Below are 18261 nucleotides of genomic sequence, written 5' to 3' on the forward strand. Positions count from 1 at the left end.
AGGAGCTGCTATTGGCATTTTGAGAAAGACAGTTGTGCATTTGTGCAAGATGGTTTCAGCATCCAATGATTGCATGCATGAAATGTCAGTAGTGCCCCCTAGTTGTAAGAACCAACCTCTCCTCCCACAAGTGGTGCTAGAAAGGAGTTAATGCTGATCAGAGACCCAGGGATATCAAGGGGCAAAGTAGAGTCACAGGAACCATCAGGGCTGACCTGAGCCTAATCTGAAGGCAGGAACCTGTGTCCCTGATGGGGCTCCTAGGGTAGGAATGTGGTTCCCCGTGGGGTGTAGATCCAGCAGGCACTGAATCTCTACTCCATACCTCGTCCTTCTTTAATTGTCTTCTCTTTCGAATTTTCCTCTTCTTACTCTACACATTAACCTCAGGATTGTTTACACTTGCAAGATCCGAATGTCATATAAATGCCAATTTCTACCAAACTTGAATCTCTAGCCAAGATATCTCTTTTGACCTTGAAATTTTGTATATATTGAAATTTAGTATATAAAAAGGGTGGTATTCAAATCAGTTCAGAAAAGTAAATTATTCAAAAATTTTTCTCCATACATACAGAGAAAAGTTTAGATCCTTAACCAATTATAGAAGTATGTTCCTGATGGTTAAAGAAATTGATATAAAAATTATAAAGTCATAGAAGAAATATTAAAGGAATGTATATTTGAAGATTCCAGTTTGATGGTGATATAAGAAGATCCTGAATTCACCTCTTCCCACATACACACTGAGGCTATAGCTACATATGGAACAATTTCCTCTGGAAAAAACCTAAAGGCTGGTTAAGCAACAACTACACACTGGTAAATCAGAAGAAAACCACATTGAAGTGCGTAGGAGAGGCTGGGATACAATCTCGTTATAAACCTCATCCCCAGTTTATAACTCACAATCAAGAGGGAATTCAAAACCTGGAGCCTCTCTCTGAAGAGGGAAGGATTTGAACTCTATATTGGGCGCCCCAAATTTTAAGACCTGCACCAGAGAGATGAGCCCCCAAAACATCTAGCTTTGAAACACAGTAGGACTCGCTTCCACAAGACTGTAGCGATCTGAGAAACGGGTCTTCAAGAACTCACCTGCTCCAAGGGCCCAGGGCAGAAGCAGCCTATCCCAGCCTTCTGCCCAGGGCAGAAGCAGTTCTAGAGTCTACTAGAACACTCTACCAGGATGCTGGGTTGGAGACTGGTGGGCACTATCTTCACTGTCTCCCTCTATCTTGCTATAGCTGGGTGGGTGGTTGGGAGAAAGGGGTGAAGTTGGTCAAAGATCACAAACTTTCAGTCACAAAATTAAAAGAAAAAAAACAGGCATGTAAAATTCACATAAAACAAAAATGAAAAACTATGAGAGAGATTGATAAACCCAATCACAGGTGTACCTCATTTTATTGTCCTTTGCTTCATTGTGCTTCGCAGATACTCCAGTTTTTACAGATTGAAGGTTTGTAGCAACCCTGCACTGAGCAAGTCTATCAATTCCATTTTTCTAACATCATTTGCGCACTTTGTGTCTACGTGTCACATTTTGGTAATTCTCGCAATATTTCAAACCTTCCACCAGCAAAAGAATTATGACTTGCTGAAGGATCAGATGATGGTTAGCATTTTTTGTCTACAAAGTATTTTTTAATTAAGGCATGTACATTGTTTTCTTAGACATAATGCTATTGCACACTTAATAGACTACAGTATACTGTAAACATAACTTTTATATGCACTGGGAAACCAAAATATTCGTGTGACTCACTTTATTGCAATATTCACTATACTGTGATGGTCTGGAGCCAAATTTGTAGTATCTATGAGGTATGCCTTTATATCAATACTGATACGAATAACAGAAGTAATCATAAACAAAAGTAAAGACTGAGTAGTTATAATCAAGGACTAATATCCAGAATATACAAAGAAATCATACATATAAAATAACACACCTACTTCATTATTGAACTGTAGAGAATACATTAATAAGCATTCACAGAAGAAAATAATATAAATGACCATGAAATATGAAAACAATTTCCATCTAGTTTGTAATCAGGGGAATTAAAATTAGAGCAACAGTTAAGATTATTTCTTCAGAGAGAGAATATAAGTGGAGACAAGTATTACTCCACACATTGTTTTTGTTTTTGTTTTGCGGTACGCGGGCCTCTCATTGCTGTGGCCTCTCCCTTTGCGGAGCACAGGCTCCGGATGCGCATGCTCAGCGGCCATGGCTCCACGGCATGTGGGATCCTCCTGGACCGGGGCACGAACCCCCATCTCCTGCATCAGCAGGCGGACTCTCAACCACTGCGCCACCAGGGAAGCCCTCCACACATTGTTAACAGGGTTTAAGATTTCAGTACTGAGGTAACAGGAAATTTGGCAGTATCTTGGAACTTAAAGTATACATACTCTTTGACTCAGTAATTCCACATCTTATCTACTCCTAAGGAAAACTCACACATATGCACAACACACACAAGAATGTTCATTGCAGAAATGCTTGTTATAACAAAGAATAGAAAGAAACTTGATGGTTAAGTATAGTGTGACAAATCAACAGCTAAATATACTGTGGTTTGTTCTATCCTAAGACATTGCACAACAGATTTAAAAATCACTTACACTACTGGGCATATACCCTGAGAAAACCATAATTCAAAAAGAGTCATGTACCAAAATGTTCATTGCAGCTCTATTTACAATAGCTTGGAGATGGAAACAACCTAAGTGTCCATCATCAGATGAATGGATAGAGAAGATGTGGCACATATATACAATGGAATATTACTCAGCCATAAAAAGAAACGAAATTGAGCTATTTGTAATGAGGTGGATAGACCTAGAGTCTGTCATACAGAGTGAAGTAAGTCAGAAAGAGAAAGATAAATACTGTATGTTAACACATATATATGGAATTTAAGAAAAAAAAAGTCATGAAGAACCTAGGGGTAAGACAGGAATAAAGACACAGACCTACTAGAGAATGGACTTGAGGATATGGGGAAGGGGAAGGGGAAGCTGTGACAAAGCGCGAGAGAGGTATGGACATACATACACTACCAAATGTAAGGTAGATAGCTAGTGGGAAGCAGCCGCATAGCACAGGGAGATCAGCTCGGTGCTTTGTGACCACCTAGAGGGGTGGGATAGGGAGGGTGGGAGGGAGGGAGACGCAAGAGGGAAGAGCTATGGGAACATATGTATATGTATAACTGATTCACTTTGTTATTAAAGCAGAAACTAACACACCATTGTAAAGCAATTATACTCCAATAAAGATGTAAAAAAAAAAAAGTAAAGCAATATTGAGAACTCCCTGGTGGTCCAGTGGTTAGGACTCTGCCCTTTCACTGCTGAGCGCTGGGGTTCAATCCCTGGTCAGAGAACTAAGATCTCCCCCAAAAAAGAAAAAAAAAGCAAAGCAGTATCATACACTTATACAAAAAATAAGCAGAGTGAAAAGAACTGCTTGCCTTATAACGGAAAGGAAATATTTGGTAACATTTGGTAAAGGGTGAGTAGCCATGAAGGAGTTAAACTGTTAACTTTTTTTTTTGAAAGCAAGGAGTCCTAACCCCTGAACTGCCAGGGAATTCCCATCTTTAACGTTTTGAGAGTTTTGTTACGATACACACCCGTAATATTACCATAAGAAAATTAAAAGAATATACCCGATGTCACCCCTCCCCTTTCCTCTTCAGTAAAGGAAATAAACCGTGAGGATGAAGAACAAAACATAAGCAATTACATCAGAAATGAATCCTTCAGCTTGAGTTTTCTCCCTTTTATCCTTCCCAAAGGAAAAAAAGAACAATCAAGAGCAAGCAGTAGGCCCACCAGGTGGCACTACTGGCCAGCTTCACACTCAGAAAAAAGCACTACAGCTCATTAGGGTTTTTGAAGCCTGACGCTATTTAGAAACACTTCTCTGGTAACATACAATAGAAATGGTCCCTGAAAGTGTAGTCTTAAGCTTCTGCCATTTGCCTTTGTTGAGATTAGGAAGTTTATTCCTATTTTGTTGATGGACAGATTTCTCCCACTCCCCACCCAACAGTCGTTCAGGAGAATATATTTCTTATAATTACATTCCGCAAATTTAACAAAGCACTTTGAAATCCATTAAGTAATATTTCTCAAAGAAAGCATAATTCACAAAGTTCTTAATTAGCTAGTACCATACAACTACCCAATAAGAAGTGATTATCATCCAACTGATAATGGCCTCTAACCCTGTAACTATTCAACACACAAGAACCAGCTTCCCAGTTGGTGTGGGGCTCCTCTCTGTGATGAGGATACTAGAAAGTTGATGCTACCTATACTGGAATAAACCAGATACGGCTTAAGTGTAGATTTGAGGTTATTTTTAATCCTGCTTTGTGTCAGGCATTCAGTGTCAATGGAGATTTTTAATGCTCAAAACAGCAATAATTATGTTGTATCATTGTGCTTCTTAGATATCTAAGTGGAAGTGGTGAGTTGGCAGTTTATATAAGTCCCAGGTACAATAAAATCATCTGAGCTAGAGATAGGGTCCTTGTATGGCTATTAGCATAAATGACGCCATCTTGGGCCCATAGAGTTCCTCCTGTCCTTCCACTGACCCTACCCAGTACTGTACTATGTGGCAAATCACTTCTCTGTTATTAAGGGCTTTGTAGTTAATACATATTATTTAATAATCATTAGGACTTGGTTGCCTCTATACTCTGTTAGTCCCCAAACAACGATGAAGACCTTTGCTGATGTAATCCTGGCACCCATGAGACTAGTTACCCATTCATAAATGTTGACTTAGGAATGCATATCCTGTTTCCAAGCATGTACCCCCATACCCTAGGTTAACTATAAAATTGTCCCAATGGCCCTTCGGTGGTGCAGGGTGCATTTGTTAAGGCTTTTGGATCGTCATCTGCCTGATCCCACCCGGTGAGTACGTTACCCTATAGTAAACTGATCCATTGATTATATGGAGCTGCCTGCCTCGTTTTTCAATCTCAAGATGCCTTCTCAGTTTGGTGGGCACTTTTTGTTCCCTCCCTCCACCAGCCCTCTTCTGAGGAAATACAAATAAATACAAGCATTAGAGTAATATTAATTGAGATATTAATTGATGTTTTTCTCCTCTGTGTATTTTCCTTTATTATTTTTTTTTCTGATCTTTCCCTCAACCATCTCCATCCCAGAAGTTGGTCCAGTTTAATTGTCTCAGGGAAGAAGAGCAATAGCAGAAAACACCCTGCTAGTCTCTGGCTAAAGCTCATATTCACTAAGGAGATTAAGTGAGAGGTAAACACCACAATAAAGGGAGTGCCTTTAAACCTAAAGCCATAATTAAGACCTCCTTTGGGTGGGGTGGGGCTGGGAGGAGGTTGGGAGTCTGAAGAGTAGGAAGATTCCAGAAAGGAATGGTTATAGCCTCCCAGTGGTGGTTCCCAATTCTGAAGCCCAGAGCATTTGTTGGGTCCTGAAGAGAGGGTCTATGCATGATACTAACTGGGCAGAGTTCTTGGGTGAGTGGGGAGAAGAAAGGGCATTCAGACTCCAGAGAGATCTTAGAGGACCCAAGGCCAGTGAACAAGCAGTGATATCAGAGAGATGGAACAGAGCTGTGGGGTGTGGCAGGGATGAACCAAAATATATTGGAATTAAATTTCCACTCTTCCTATGGAAAGTGGCATTCCTGGTGGTCGTGAGGCTCCAAATAGAAACTGAAGTAAATCTAGATGAAGTTATATTTCATTTATATGAGTCTGAGGACAGAGATTCCTCCCTGAAACACAGATGTGTCTTGTTTTCTTATCAATACTATGCAGTAATGCAGAAATTAATACTAGACAGTAATACAGCAGAAATGAAGAGTAGGAGAAAGAATCTTGAGACAGTGATGAGAGAGAACAGATAGCTGTAATGACCGATTTGATGTGGGGGCTAAAGGAGAAGGAGGCAGCATCTGCAATGGGCCCCAGGTTTCTTGCTTGGGGCCTTGGGGGTAGAAGTTGAGGCCATTTACTAGGACATGGAACACATGAGCAAGGAGTATTTGTGAGCCTGGGAGACTTGGGGAAGTCACGTAATTCTCTCTCCTACTCTGTGGCCTCATCTCTAAAATGGGGGCAGTGCTGCATACCACAGGGCCCTGCTCATTTCACAAAGACCTGTTAGAGTGCTGTGGGCTAGAGTTGATAACTGAGATGCTAACAGTTGAAAAATACAACAGTTGATGGGGAACATTAGACCAGAAGGAAATTTAAAGAATGAAATGTTCCCCATCTCTCTAAGTGAATAGATCAGAGCCAGAGACACCCCTTCTAGTTTGACACTGCTACTTAGTATCCACATCATGGCCCACCTTTACTGGGCCTCTGTCCACTGTAAAATGAGGACCACAATGTGGTACCACCTCTAACTTAAGCAGGGGCAGGACATGAGGAGGGAAGGAAGAGGGACTTCAGATGATGGTTACTACTGATTGATCTGTCTTCAGAAGCATGGCAGCAGCATGCAGGATGAGTATGGAGCTAGGTCATTGCCCAGAGAAGACTGGATGCTGAAGAAGGACAGAAGCAGGAGGGACATGAGATGTGGGGGAGGAGTTGGTGCCTTGTAGATGGCTGGGGAATTGTTGTGGGGGAAGGAGAGCAGAGAACATCTGTGACCTAGGAGAATCAGGATGGTTCAGGCCTGGGACTGCCACATCAGCCCCCTACCTGGGCCCTGGAGAGCATTACCAGGCTTAAGGTAGCCCCAGGATGGCAGTATCCTTTGAGAGCTGGGCAGAGGACTCATAAGGCAGGTCCTCACCACAGGGTCCTCAGTGTAGAGAGGAAAAGAGAAAGAGAGAAGATCATTGGCTTCAACAATCTCTGAACTCAACGACACCCATTCTGGTCCTGAACTACTTCCTTTTCTGGCTAAATGTCACAGTGGAGGCACTAGACTTTTCTCCCAAACAACTGGCAGGCCCTTGAGGGTAGGGACTCTAGTTTCTCCTCCTCCTCTGGCTTCCAAAGCCCCAGCAAGGCATGGCAAAGAGAGAGTACCATGTAAAGATTCAAGTCTCACTCAAATAGTTAGAAAGGCTAGTTTGTGTAATAACAAAAATTCAGGAGGGAGGGGCAGTCACAGAAAGTGGAAAAAAAAGTGGTGGTTTTCTCATATAATGCCTGTCCTTGAGGAAAAGAGCTGACCTCAATCCTGAGACACTGCTGCACCTTCATAATGATTCATGGAAGGAAAACAGCTATCAAAAATGCTGTATAGAAGGAGGTCAAGATTGTGGAGGAGTAGGAAGAGGTGGAGTTCATCTCTCCCCACAAATGCATCAAGAATACATCTACAAAGTGAACGATTCTCACAGAGCACCAGCTGAACACTAGCAGAGGACCTCGAACACCTAAACTGACATGAAAGATCCCTGTATAACTGGGTGGGATTAAAGAAAGAAGAAGGGAAAAAGAAGAGAAGAGGAAGAAGGACAGGACCTGTTCCCAGGGGTGGGGGTAGCTGAAGGAGAGGAGAGGTCCCTCCATCCGTGGAAGTCCCCTCACTGGTGGCGAAACCAATTGGGACAGAAGGGGAGGTTTGGGGGCTATCAGAGGACAGTGCAGCAACTGGGCTGTGGGTGCAGGCAGGACAGACTGAGACTTACACAGACAGTCCGTGCCACAGCCCTGTACATCCCAGCCTGAAATGTGTGTCTGTCAGTGAAGATGGGGGCTGGGTGCTGGAACCTGGGGTTTGGAGAGCAAACCCTGGAAGAGGGCTGTTGTTGGCTGCAAGGAAAAGGCCTGAGGGGATGGGAGTGAAGAAGTCTGCAACCAGGAATGCTTGTGGAGGAAACCTGGACTGCCATAGAAACAAAGCACCATTGTTAAGTGACACACAAGGGGAGAGGCTGCCATTGCAGCCTCTCTCCCTATACTGGCCCTGTCTCCCTGGGCACTGGGAGGGACCCCCACTGGGGCTGGCTCTCGTGCGCCTGCAACCTCTGGCTCCCTTACACAACTTGCCGCCACCAGGGCTGGCTCTCTCATGCCTGTGGCCAGGAACAAGGAAGGGCCGCTGCTGGGGCCGACTCTCTTTTACCTGGGGATCCCAGCTCTCATGTGCACCCATTGCTGCCTGGGATCCCATGACCCTGTCCACTATGCCACCTCCACACACCCTCTTCACCAGGGCACTCTTGTGTGTTCCAGAGCAGCTTGGGAGCAGACTCTGTGGGTGGCCCACATGTAAAGATGGAGCTGAAACCACAGCTGAGCCACAGGGGGCCATACAACTAAGGAAAAAAAGCTCAAATATCTCCTTGCAGCTGTGAAAACCATGAATTGACACCCCCTGCAACTGGCTTTGTAAACTCAGTGCCTACAGACATCTGAATGAACAAAAAGTGCTCCTGAAGCCAAGATGGTTCTGGCTTTAGCAGCTGTAGACTTTGTGGGCATATACACATGGGGGTTGGGCCAGGCTAGAGTCTGAGCTGCCCCAAGATCACCCACAGTGGGTCCAGATCCATGATTACTGCAATCCTGGGACCAACTTCAGTGAATCTGTGCTGGTGGACTGGTGAAATCATCTGAGAGACACCAGGGCCAACTGCTAACATACTCAGAGTTAAGGTGTAGCCAAGATCAGTGTCAACAACAGTGTAATCTGAGAGCTCACACAAAGGGTGAAAGGTGACACAACAGAGAATACCTACAGATGAACAGCTCCAGAAGAGGAATACTCAGTCACTTCCCTCCTAGTGTGAGTGATTAATCCCGCCTAGCTTGCATCACAGATCAGAAACACAGTGAAGAAACAGATTGGGGGGCCTCTACTCCAACAACTAGGGGGCAGAACATGCCCCTGAAGGGCAATGAGAACCACACAACAAAAGGGAGGCCCTGCTCAATATCCAGGGCAGGCTCTGGTCACCACACAAGTCAACCCCCCTATCAAGGGGATAATGGCACAAGCCTCTGGACCAACCTCACCCACCAAGGGGAAGACACCAGAAGCAAGAGTAACTATGATCCTGCCACCTGTGCAAAGGAGACCACAAACACCATAAGTTAGACAAAATGAGATGACAGAGAAATATGTTGCAGATGAAGGAACAAGATAAAAACCTACAAGAGCAACTAAATGAAGAGAAGATAGGCAATCTACCTGAAAAAAAATTCAGAGTAATGATAGTAATGATGATCCAAGATCTCAGAAAAATAATGAAGGTATGGATCAAGAAATGTTTAACAAAGACATAGAAGAACTAAGGAACAAACAGAGAGGAACAATACAATAACTAAAATGAAAAATATACTGGAAGAAATCAATAGCAGAATGACTGAGGCAGAAGAAAGGATAAGTGAGCTGGAAGACAGAATGGTGGAAATCACTGCCATGGAACAGAATAAAGAAAAAAGAATGAAAAGAAATAAATGAGGACTGTCTCAGAGACCTCGGGGGCAACATTAAACACACCAACATTCCAATTATAGGAGTCCCAGAAGAAGAAGAGAAAAAGAAAGGCCTGAGAAAATGTTTGAAGAGATTATAGCCAAAAACTTCCCTAACATGGGAAAGGAAATAGCCACCCAAGTCCAGGAAGCACAGAGAGTCCCATACAGGATAAACCCAAGGATAAACATGCTGAGACACATATTAATCAAACTAACAAAAATTAAATACAAAGACAAAACAGTAAAAGCAACAAGGGAAAAGCAACAAATAACATATAAGGAATCCCCATAAGGTTATCAGCTGATTTTTCAGCAGAAACTCTACAGACCAGAAGGGAGTGGCATGATATATTTAAAGTGATGAAAGGGAAGAAAATACAACCAAGAATACTCTACCCAGCAAGCCTCTCATTCAGATTCAACAGAAAAATCAAAAGTTTTACAGACAAGTAAAAGCTAAGAGACTTCAGGACCACCAAACCAGCTTTACTACGAATGAAACAGTAACTTATCTAGGCAGAGAAACAAAAAGAGGCCACAACTAGAAACAAGAAAATCACAAATGGGAAAGCTCACTGGTAAAAGCAAACATACAGTGAAAGCAGGAAATCATCCATACACAAATATGATATGAAAACCAGCAACAGTAAGAAGACAAGAGTACAAATGCAGGAAATGGGAACTGCATTTGAAATTAAGAGACCAGCAACTTAAAACAACCTTGTATAGACTGCTTAAAACAACCTATAGACTGCTTAAAACAACCTATAGACTGCTATATCAAAACCTCATGGGAAATGCAAACCAAAAAACTACAATAGATACACACACAAAAAAGAAAAAGCAACCCAAACACAACACTAAAGACGGTCATCAAACCAAAAGAGAAGAGAACAAAGAAAAAAAGAAGAAGGGAAGAAAAAAGACCTACAAAAACAAACCCAAAACAACTAAGAATATGGCAATAGGAACATACCTATTGATAATTACCTTAAATGTAAATTGATTAAATGCTCCAACCAAAAGACATAGACTGGCTGAATGGATACAAAAACAAGAACCATATACATGCTGTCTACAAGAGACCCACTTCAGACCTAGGGACACATACAGACTGAAAGTGAGGGTATGGAAAAATATATTCCACACAAATGGAAATCAAAAGAAAGCTGGAGTAGCAATACTCATATCAGATAAAATAGACTTTAAAATAAAGACTATTACAAGAGACAAAGCAGGACACTACATAATGATCAAGGGATCAATCCAAGAAGAAGATATAACAATTGTAAATATTTATGCACCCAATATAGGAGCACCTCAATACATAAGGCAAATGCTAACAGCCATAAAAGGGGAAATTGCCAGTAACACAATAATAATAGGAGACTTTAACACCCCACTTTCACCAATGGACAGATCATCCAAAATGAGAATAAATAAGGAAACATAATTTCTAAATGACACATTAGACCAGATGGACCTAAATGATATTTATAGGACGTTCCATCCAAAAACAACAGAATGCACTTTCTTCTCAAGTGCACATGAAATATTCTCCAGGATAGATCACATGTTGGGTCACAAATCAAGCCTTGGTAAATTTAAGAAAATTGAAATCATATCAAGCATCTTTTCAACCACAATGCTATGAGATTAGAAATCAATTACAGGCAAAAAAAAAAAAAAACCCTGTAAAAAACAGAAACACACAGAAGCTAAACAATATGTTACTAAATAACCAATGGATCACTGAAGAAATCAAAGAGGAAATCAAAAAATACCTAGAGACGGGCTTCCCTGGTGGCGCAGTGGTTGAGAGTCTGCCTGCCAATGCAGGGGACACGGGTTTGTGCCCCGGTCCGGGAGGATGCCACATGCCATGGAGCAGCTGGGCCCATGAGCCATGGCCACTGAGCCTGCGCATCTGGAGCCTGTGCTCCATAACAGGAGAGGCCACAACAGTGAGAGGCCCGCATACCGCAAAAAAAAAGAACAAAAAAACAAAACCTAGAGACAAGTGACAATGAAAACACGACAATCCAAAACCTATGGGACGCAGCAAAAACAGTTCTAGGAGGGACATTTATAACAATACAAGCCTACCTCAGGAAACAAGAAAAATCTCAAATAAACAATCTAACCTTATACCTAAAGGAACTAGAGAAAGAAGAACAAACAAAACCCAAAGTTGGTAGAAGGAAAGAAATCATAAATATCAGAGCAGAAATAACTGAAACAGAAACAAAAAAAAAAAGCAAAGATCAATAAAACTAAAAGCTGGTTCTTTGAGAAGATAAAAGAAATTGATAAACCTTTAGCCAGATTCAACATGAAAAGAAGGGGGGACTCAAATCAATAAAATTCGAAATGAAAAAGGAGAAGTTTCAACTGACACCACAAAAATATGAAGGATCATAAGAGACTACTACAAGCAACTATATGCCAATAAAATGGACAACCTTGAAGAAATGGACGAATTCTTAGAAAAATACAACCTTCCAAGACTGAACCAGTAGGAAATAGAAAACAAGAACAGACTAATCACAAGTATTGAAACTGAAGCTGTTATCAAAAACTTCCAACAAACAAAAGTCCAGGACTGGATGGCTTCACAGGCGAATTCTATCAAACATTTAGAGAAGAGGTAACAACTATCCTTCTGAAACTATTCCAAAAAATTGCAGACGAAGGAACACACCCAAGCTCATTCTATGAGGCCACCATTGCCCTGATACCAAAACCAGACAAAGATATCACACAAAAAAGAAAATTACATGCCAACATCACTGATGAATATAGATAAAAAAATCCTCAACAAAACATTAGCAAACTGAATCCAACAACACATTAAAAGGATCATACACCATGATCAAGTGGGGATGCAAGGATTATCCCAGGGATGCAAGGATTCTTCAACATTTGTAAATCAATGTGATACACCACATTAACAAACTGAAGAATAAATACCATACAATCATTTCAACAGATACAAAAAAGCTTTTGACAAATTTCCACACCCATTTATGATAAAAACTATCCAGAAAGTGGGCATAGAGGAAACCTACCTCACCATAATAAAGGTCTTATATGACAAACCCACAGCAAACATCATTCTTAACAGTGAAGAACAACAGGGATCTTAGTCCTCTAAGATCAGGAAAAAAACAAGGATGTCCACTCTTGACACTTTTATTCAACATCATTTTCGAAGTCCTATCCAGAGCAATCAGAAAATAAATAAAATGAACCCATATTGGAAAAGAAGAAATAAAACTGTCACTGTTTGCAGATATGATATTGGGTTGACCAGAAAGTTCATTCCATAAGATGTTATGGAAAAACCCAAATGAACTTTTTGGCTAACCCAATACTATACATAGAAAATCCTAATGATGCTACCAGAAAACTACTAGAGCTCATCAGTAAATTCAGTAAAGTCACAGGATACAAAATTAATACACAGAAATCTCTTGCATTCCTATACACTAACAACAAAAGATCAGAAAGAGAAATAAGGAAAGAATCCCATTTATCATTGCATCAAAATAATAAAATACCTAAGAATAAACCTACCTAAGGAGGCAAAAGACTGGTACTCAGAAAACTATAAGATACTGATGAAAGAAATCAAAGATGATGCAAACAGATGGAGAGATATGCCATGTTCTTGGACTGGAAGAATCAATATTGCAAAAATGACTATACTACCCAAAGCAATCTACAGATTCAATGCAATCCCTATCAAACTACCAATAGCATTTTTCACAGAACTAGAACAAAAAATTTCACAATTTGTATGGAAACACAAAAGACCCCAAAGAACCAAAGTAATCTTGAGAAAGAAAAACGGAGCTGGAGGAATCAGGCTCCCTGACTTCAGACTATACTACAAAGCTACAGTCATCAAAACAGTATGGTATTGGCACAAAAACAGAAATATAGATCAATGGAACAGGTTAGAAAGTCCAGAGAGAGACCCACGCATCTATGGTCACCTGATCTATGACAAAAGAGGCAAGCGTACATAATGGAGAAAAGACAGTCTCTTCAATAAGTGATGCTGGGAAAACTGGGCAGCTACATGGAAAAGAATGAAATTAAAACATTCTCTAACCCCATACACAAATATCAACTCAAAATGGATTAAAGACCTAAATGTAAGATCAGATACTATAAAACTCTTAGAGGAAAACATAGGCAGAACACTCTTTGGCATAAATTGCAGAAAGATCTTTTTTGATCCACCTCCTAGGTAATGAAAATAAAAACAAAAATAAACAAATGGAACCTAATTAAACTTAAAAGCTTTTGCACAGCAAAGGAAAGAATAAACTTAACGAAAATAAAACCCACAGAATGGGAGAAAATATTTGCAAATGAATAAACTGATAAGGAATTAATCTCCAAAATATACAAACAGCTCATGCAGCTCAATATCAAAAAACAAACAACTCAATTAAAAAATGGGTGGAAGATCTAAATAGACATTTCTCCAAAAAAGACATACAGCTGGCCCAGAGGCACATGAAAAGACGTTCAACATCAGTCATTATTCTAGAAATGCAAATCAAGACTACAGTAATGTATCACCTCACACCAGTTAGAATGGCCATCATCAAAATCTACAAACAATAAACGCTGGAGAGGGTGTGGAGAAAAGGGAACCTTCCTACACTGTTGGTGAGAATGTAAACTGGTACAGCCACTATGGAGAACAGTATGGAGATTCCCTAAAAAACTAAAAATAGAGCTACTATATGATCCAGCAACCCCCTCCTGGGCATATATCTGAAGCAAACCATAATTCTAAAGGATACTTGCCTCCCAATGTTCATTGCAGCACTAGTTACAATAGCCAGGACATGGAAGCAACTTAAATGTTCATCAACAGAGGAATGGATAAAGAAGATGTGGTACATATATACCATGGAATATTACTTAGCAATAAAAAACAACAAAATAATGCCATTTGCAGCAACATGGATTGACATAGAGAATGTCATACTGGGTGAAGTAAGTCAGACAGAGAAAGACAAATATCTTATGATATCGCTTATATGTGAAATCTAAAAAAATTGTACAAGTGAGCCTATTTACAAGACAGAAATTTGAGTCACAGATGTAGAAAACAAACTTATGCTTACCAAGGGGGCAAGGAGGTGGAGGGATAAATTGGGAGATTGGGATTGACATATACACACTACTATATATAAAAGGTATTATAAGAACCTACTGTATAGCACAGAGAATTCTATTTGGTGTTCTGTAATGACCTATATGGAAATGGAGATGGAGTCTAGAAGAGAGTGGAGATATATATATATATATATATATATATATATATATATAACTAATTCACTCTGCTGTACAGCAGAAACCAACATAACATTGTAAATCAACTATACTCCAATAAAAAAATTAATTAAAAAATTCAGAACCGAAATTAGCATTCAATCTTGTCCCATCTTCCTACCTGCAGCAGAAAGTAGGTGAAAAAAACCTGCTGTCTTACAGCCCCAGGTCGTCAGCTTCTTGCGCTCTCAGCTCATGTTCCCCCAACCCCCTATAGAAGGTTGGCAAGTGGACTGGACACCAGTAATTAGGAGACAAGGACAGGGTCTTCTGCCATGGGATCTGTGCCTAACATAGCCTCCGCGAGAAGCAGTTATCTGAAGTTGAGTCTTTCCCTGTGGTACATTTATGGTCTTTTCAGACACCCCCTGCCAGTCCCTCTGACCATAGGCCTTGTGACGTGGGCAGTGCCTTCTGTCCCTTTGGATGTCATTCCCCCAAGTCCCTGGTTTGCTCATGGCCCATTCTTCATTGAATCTCACTGTTGGGGTCCCCTCAACCTCCAAGACTCTGCTCTCAGGCAAGGCTTAAAACATCTTCAGTCAGGTTCTTCTGCCTTTTCACAGTCTGTGAAACACACACACATCCTTACTCTGACAAATTCTGGGAGAACATTCGAGTTCTGAGGCAGCATCTTTTATCCTGCTGCCCAGGCTGCCTTAGCTATATCAACATTTCCTGTACCCTCCCCTCCCCGCCTTTGGGAACACAGTGCAAGATCTTCTATTGCAACCACAGAAGCCCCCTTCAATAAGTTTGAGGGGAAAAGGCTGCCTCTGGACACTCCTCAAAAGGGAGTAGGGACTTGGCAACAGCACCCTACAAATAAATTTTTGTGAAACTCCCCGCTCCCCTCCTCTCTAGATACAGACTCTTCTATATTCTCAAGTAGGGGACAGTGCTTGAGGATCATAGAATCAGATCTTGGAAATTCTTTTGTGAATTCTGCACATTGTGAGCTGGCCCACCCTCAACCTTGCTCAGGCTTCAGTTGAGACTGAGGCAGGAAAAGTCCCATCTAACAAGTCTGTGACATAAAGCTCTAGTAGGATGAGGTGTCAATTCAGAGATTCTCAATTCACTCACTCATTTACTCACTCCCTCATCACTCACACAGCACCTGTTCTTTGAGTCAGGAAGCTGGAAACAGTCCAGGGACTGTCAAGCTTAACTGGACAGTCAAGCAGCCCTTATTGCATTCAATTTGGATTGTCTCTAAGTCAACAGTTTTTAGTGAGGCTAGTGACTGGGACTAAATTCAGCAGCATATGGAAGTGGTCAAAATTGATCCACAAACTTGGGGTGGAAACGTGGGCATATCTCTCTCATTTTTCTAGTTGCATAGCAAGTAAGCTCCATCTACACAGCCGAAAATCAGCCTTTCCCTGAGGTCGCCCCTCTGACCTGTCCGAGATGATCTGAGAAGGTCTAGGATGTATGATGGAGAGAGCACTGGGATCTGCTGTGTCCGCTGCTGCCGCTGCTCAATGCTGCCACACGGTGGCGCCATTGAAAGTCCTTCAGCCTTCCACAAAGGGGCTTTTGTCCTTGTCCCCGCACAGCGGCTCAGGTTCTCTGAAGGAGAATGACCCCATTCCCTCAAGCGGTAACTTCAGCCAGGGGTGGCCCACACACACCAACTAGAGCTCACGAGGTTGCAGCTTAGCTGAGATCTACTGCCAGTTTTTTTTCATAGCCCCCCTCCAGGTGCCAACTGGTTCATGGATCCCCAGGGCAGCACAGGCTCCCAGGAATCTCTGTGAGCCTTTGTTTTCAACTCAAAACACAAAGTGTCCTGTTATCACCTCCTCTTCCTGAACAACTGGGCTAATTGCCAGTCATTTAGAGTTCTGAAAAAAAGTACTCTCAATAACTTGCTAGGGAATTCCAGGATGCCCTTGTAACAGGGAAGAGGCAAATCTGACTTCATGTTGGATCTGTTTCTTTTATTTTAACCTTTGCTTCCTGTTGCTTTTGTTCACTAAAAGGATACTGTCTATACAAAATGGCCTGCCTCAGGGAACACTGCCCCTCTGCCTGAATGTTAAACCAAAGTGCCTTTGTTCAGGGAAACATCCTGACCCTGTCCACCTGTGGATGGATGCAAGGAAGAAGAAATTAACACATCCCCTCCCCAAGGCTGGCCATTCCAGGGGACATTTGCAAATCTTACGGCCTTTTTACTTTACTTCCTCATCTCCTGCCCCTCTCTGTTCTATAAAAGAAACTGGCATCCGAACCCAATAAATGGTTTTTTGCAGACATTAGTCTGCCATCTTTTGGGTCTGCCAACTTTCCAAATAAAGTCACATTCCTTGCCTCAACACCTTGTCTCCTGATTTATTGGCTTGTTGTGCAGAAAGCAGAGCGAACTTGGACTCGGTAACACCCTATGTCTTCCCTTCCCCTTCCCTCCACCTCATGTTAGCAGCCCATGGAGGCCAAATTGGTTTTCTGTCAGAATCTACAGGCCAAGAAGAAGTTGGCACTATTCTCACTTAATAAAGGGGCTACAAATGTAATCTTTTAATCTTCCTAGGCATCCCTCAAAGTAAGGGGTGCCTCAAAGTCACTCTGCCTCAAAGTAAAAGCATGTCTCACATGTTTTAAGATCTGGAACTGTCCATGGCCCTCACCTTCAGAGCAGACCTCTGGGAGTGCATTTGAAAATAGTGCCACAGTCTGACCCCTCTGACTTAAGGAAGTGATTTTAGATTCCAAGGGCTTGTTCATGCAAGTTTAGAAACTTTTAAAGTTTCTAAGAACAAAGGTTAGTCTCCATGGAGATGCAGAGTGGGGAACCCAGTGTTTCTGTTGCAGGGATGGAGGTCATGGAGTGCTGGATGTCACACTAGTGACTAAACCACATCTCACCTTTAGTGAGTAGGAGTCAGGCACTGAGGGGAGCAGAGGTGAGAGGGTGAGGCAGTACATCCCACAATCTGGGATAACAACAGTTAACATCTTTGAACATGGGCTATATGCAAAGCATTTTGGGGGTTACTTTGCATATGTTAATTATAATCTTCATGATCACTCTATCTGGTAGATATTTATTACCCCCATTTTACAGATGAGGAAAGTGTGACTCAGAGAAATAACCAGTCCAGTGTCACACAGCTAGTTGTGGAGTTGGGATTCAAACCCAATTCTTAGGACTCTACAACTCATTCTCTTCCCATTATCCTATGTTGGCTCTCAAGAATAGCATCCAACTTGGAAGGTGGATGGCAAGGAGAAGGTGGCTGGGAATGGATCTTGCCATATTGAAGGGTTCCTTGTGAGATTTAAAGTTTAGAAAAATGATAGTTTTGCCTGTGAGTCAACGATGAAAATTATTCTGACCCACAGTCCCTGGCAGAAAGAGTGGTGGAAGCCAAGGGCACAGAACAATTGTGACCACTTCTTTTCCTTGGTAGTGGGTGGGCTTCTTGTTAATCTGGCA

At 41.6% G+C, this 18261-nt stretch overlaps 1 non-coding gene across 1 annotated transcript; it reads right to left on the minus strand.

Annotated features, from left to right (window-relative positions):
• Positions 1-3771: 3771 nt before the first annotated feature.
• Positions 3772-3982, minus strand: LOC115804178 (small nucleolar RNA U3). The gene has a single exon (XR_004025031.1). It is a non-coding gene; the product is annotated as a small nucleolar RNA U3 (small nucleolar RNA).
• Positions 3983-18261: the final 14279 nt, after the last annotated feature.

The sequence above is a fragment of the Delphinapterus leucas genome, chromosome 13, assembly GCF_059928025.1.
Source record: "Delphinapterus leucas isolate spDelLeu-1000000601 "Yukka" chromosome 13, BTC_Dleu_Yukka2, whole genome shotgun sequence".
NCBI lineage: Eukaryota > Metazoa > Chordata > Mammalia > Artiodactyla > Monodontidae > Delphinapterus > Delphinapterus leucas.